Raw genomic sequence first — 4,534 nt, 5'->3', positions numbered from 1 at the left:
TTTTTTTTTTTTTTCTGAATTGACTCATTATGAAGAGATGTTTATACCTATGAGCTAGAAGTGCCAAAATGAATATATGGTTGATAAATGGTTTTAATTAATTGATTCAATCCAATTAAAACCATTTAATAAATAGATCTAAATGGATGCCATATAAATGGATAGTGTAAAACAATGATCCATCCATTTATCCATTTACTCTCCCAAGTCCTAAATTTAAGATCCAAATATTTTTTTTTTCAAAAAAATATAAATACGCAAAGTTCTATCCTTAAATCACCTAAAAACCTTTTGGTAGCAACAAATGCTTGTGCTATTTTTCTATTTCAATTCTTCATAAAGTAGTTTCAAAGTATTTTAGTTGCTAGAAAATCTAATCTGGTCAATTTAGCCTTTTATCATTACTTTAAGTATCATCTTGTAAAGTAATGAACAATTAAGAACTTGGCTACATTATTTTAACTTTTAGGTGAATTGAATACGACTTTATAGTGGAAAAAAGTTTACTTTTCCAATTTTTTACGCTCTTATTTAAGAGGGATGCCTTGAATAGAAATAAAGTTCCAATAAGAGGTCTTATGTTATTTAACAAGTAAAATATTTTCATCACATGAGCACATAATGCCTAGCATGTATGAAAATCCTTATTGTGTACCATTGATATACAAGCTACCTTATATTGACTTAGTAAATTAGGTGTTTTTCTTTTGGAGTACCTTATATTTACTTTGTAAATTAGGTGTTTTTCTTTTGGAGGGTTGGGTTGGATAATAAAGGGAGAGGGATTCCGAGTAGAAGATTTTGGTTTCAAAACCTTCCACTTATTAAAAAAAGAAAAAGGTGTCATTTATGTATCTTAACCAATGTCGTGGGGACACTTGTTAGAAAAACTCTTTTTATAAATAAAAGAATTAAAAAAATAAAAAAATTACTTTGACACTATATGATGCATTCTTTCTTTTTCTTTACTTTACAATGTGCAAGTTTGTGGTCATTACTATATGAGAGTTTAAGTTAAAAAAAGAGTAGAGACTAAAATATAATTTTGAAAAGGATGGAAGAAGTCTAGAAACTAGAAGCAAATAAAATGCAATTAATCCTATTAGCAACCTAGCACATGAGGAAGTTACGAATAAAAGAATAGGTGGTCCACAATGAGTGTTTTCTCTTTTTTAAATTAAGGGGATATATATGAATGACATAGATAATCCATTTAAATCCATCAACATAATTGGGTTTAGATGATTTTCCATTTAAAACCATTGCATTTATATGGATCATCCAAATCCATTTAAGGCTGGTTTGTATGGATGAATCGGTGGATATTAATCCATTTTGCCGCTTCTACTATGAGCTGTAGAGATGGATTGTGTTATTTGAAACTCTGAAGACTGGAATAAAAGATCTACTAAAACTTTCAATTAGTTTGGTGAAAATTTAGCCTTTTGTATTGGAGACTAGTTTTATCAAAGTGATAGTTGTTGGCAAATGAAATTATTAGGGGTTAGATAATGGATAAAAAGCTTTTGAGAGTAATTAAACTGATACGAATTGAGTCAAATTGAAAGATTTAGTCTACTTAAGCCAAAATATTTGGCATAATTATATACAACAGTAGTACGCTTAAGTCAACTGAAGCGAAGGACAGTGGAAATCTCAGTACAAGAACTCTCAATCAGGAGTTGCAATTTTTGGAGAAGACAACTCGAGAGAGAGAGAGAATTTGATGTTATTATAGAATGGAAAATGGTGAATTGAGAGGAATACAACTTTAGAATTATTCAGACTGCTTTCCCTCCCATCCCTCTTTCTATTTATATAGATGCTGCACCGACTTCCTATTTCTGTAACCAACCTCTCTAGCCGCCTTTCCCTTTTGGTAACAATGTAACAAACTGCAGCTGGCCTAACTAATTTTGCAACAATAATTTCCAGCTGCCTAACTAACTCTGACGTGGCCTAACTAACTTCTACTGACATTGATTAACACTACTAATTATTCCATCAGAATTAATCCAGACACAACAATACTCTCCCTCTCAAAGAGTTCTTGTCCTCAAGAACTGAAATGAGGATATTGCTGATGAAGATCGAACCTGTACTCTCATGTTGCATCCTCAGGAAAACTATTACTCCACTGCACAAGAACTTGAGTAGCAGCAGTTCATCCTCTACGCACCAATCTCCTATCTAGAATAGCAACTAGCTCCATGAGCAAGTGACCCTGATTAGTGACATGTGTAGGAATGTGTTGCTGCACTGGTTGAGTACCCACGTGTTTCTTTAAAAGGGAAACATGGAAAGTGAGATGTATCCTAACATCTGCAGGAAAATGTAGTTTATAGGCCACAGAACTGATAGGTTGCATTTTTGTCATTAATTCTATGATTATTTTTCTCTTTTATTTTATCAAATATTGTATTAATTGATAGATTCTACTTATATTTGATATTTGGTACTAATTGTAGGAAGGTGGAGCAAAAAGTGATAAAAGAGGTGATTTTTCAAGAGTTTTTCAATTCAAAATGGAGTCGACGTGGATTATTGGCGGAAGATTAGGAGGAAGTCTATTTAGTTTCAAAAAGCTAAAAATTAGGAAAAAGATAGGATGGCCAGGCCCGTGTGATTACTACTCGAAAGAGTCAGCAATTACGAGGATTGGGGACTTGGTTTTTGTTTTTGACTTGTAGTAGTTTTCAAAAACAATTCCTTAGCTTTTGAAAGGCGAGGGCGGCAGACGAGTAATCATATCTTTTTCCTTTCCTTCTTTTCGGCCACAAGAGATAAACGGCTTCGGCCTTGATTGTTTGCCTATTATTATTTTTCCCTTCGTTTGCAAAATAAAGAGGATTGTTCATTACTTTCTTTGGGGAGTCTTTGATGATAACGGAAACAATTAATTCGCGCGGGATTACTCCAAAGAGGATGAACTAATCACTCACTTCTAGTCAAGGAGACAACTGAAGATTTGATTCACCAACGCCTGTGAGATCTAAATTATTTTAACTATTTCCTCCATTTATTGATATTTGTATATTTTCTGTTTTTAATTGTTGGTATAGCTATCGTATATGATTGAATAGGTGCGCAATATTTAATTATTCACGTAGGCTATTTGCTAGTTGGGGGTAGTCGAATCCGTAATTGTTCGATTACTTTTGCCCCGATAGTAACTGGTATAATTGGATTTATGTCAGGGAAACATACGATCTAATTTAAACAAACTCTCGTAACGTGTTTGTTAGTTAGGATTGGGTTTTCTAATTATTAATGCAATCTAGAAATTAAATCATACGGTCGTACTTAGGGTTGTTTCCGAGTTAGAGAAATAGTTAACGGTCGTACCTTAACTATTGAAAAATTAAGAAAAGGTTGGTTGTTTATCGCGTGCATGACAATTATAACCAATCTATTAATAAATCTGGAATTACCTATGCATCGATGATCAGTGTATGAACCATTTCTGAAGTGTATTCTTGGCTAGAGTTATCCCAATTATTTCTGTCAATTAATTATGTTCTGCATTTAATTTATTTAGTTAGCATTTAATCCAAAAACCCCCCATGCTTTGAACTATAGAAGAAACGAATTATCTCCAGTCCCTGTGGATTCGACCCTACTCACCGCTATATACAAAATTTATATTTTTCTCGAGTAGGTATTTATTATTGTACAGGTTCAACACCTGTCAATTTTTGGCGCGTTGCCGGGGACTGGTGCCTGATTAATTTGTTTCTTTTTGAGTTCATCTTGTTTTCATTTTATTTTATTTTTATTTTTTTATATATAGTTTATGGCTGTTAACATTCCGTATTTTGGTGATAGATTGAATTTTATTTCTAGAAGAGGTTATAAGACTCGTGTTTTTTCTAATGATCAATGGGCTGTTGCAAATTGTGGAACTTATTTTACCTCAAATCATTTAACCGACATATGCCCTGCATTTCAAGATGGTCTAAGTGCTCCAATCGATACTTTTAGAAATTTTTCACCTCAATATCAAACGTGGTATGACCCTTATTCAAATGGGTATGATCAAGGATGGTGGGATGATTCCAATTTTAATTATGCGACCGGATCAATGAATTTTCAACAACAAAAGTCTCAACAATCATCATTTATGTCAGGTATGTCTTTTGAAGAAATGATAAAATCAATAGCTGCTAATACATATCAACTTCAACAGGAAACATTGAATTTTTATCATGAGACAATAGATTTTCATCAGGAGACACAAGCGAGCATGCGTAACCTGACAGATCAAATGGATCAATTGACATCTAGAATAACGCAATTGACTTCTCGAATGAGTGAAGAATTGCCCTCACCGACTATTATCGACTATGAGGAAGAAAAGAGTGTAATTATCCTGACAAATGATATGGAACTGCAAGAGTTTCAAGAAGAAAAATCTAAAGATGCAGTTGAAAAGGGAATTGAAGTGCAAGAAATGGGACCCCAATATCAAATTGTTCAAGTGAATGAATCTAGTGAACAATCTCCAAATGCGGTGACATCTCATCCATTCCTTAAT

Source organism: Coffea eugenioides, chromosome 2, assembly GCF_003713205.1.
Source record: "Coffea eugenioides isolate CCC68of chromosome 2, Ceug_1.0, whole genome shotgun sequence".
Classification (NCBI taxonomy): Eukaryota; Viridiplantae; Streptophyta; class Magnoliopsida; order Gentianales; family Rubiaceae; genus Coffea; species Coffea eugenioides.
The sequence above is the reverse complement of the archived record's forward strand: the minus strand, read 5'-3'. Positions refer to the sequence as shown.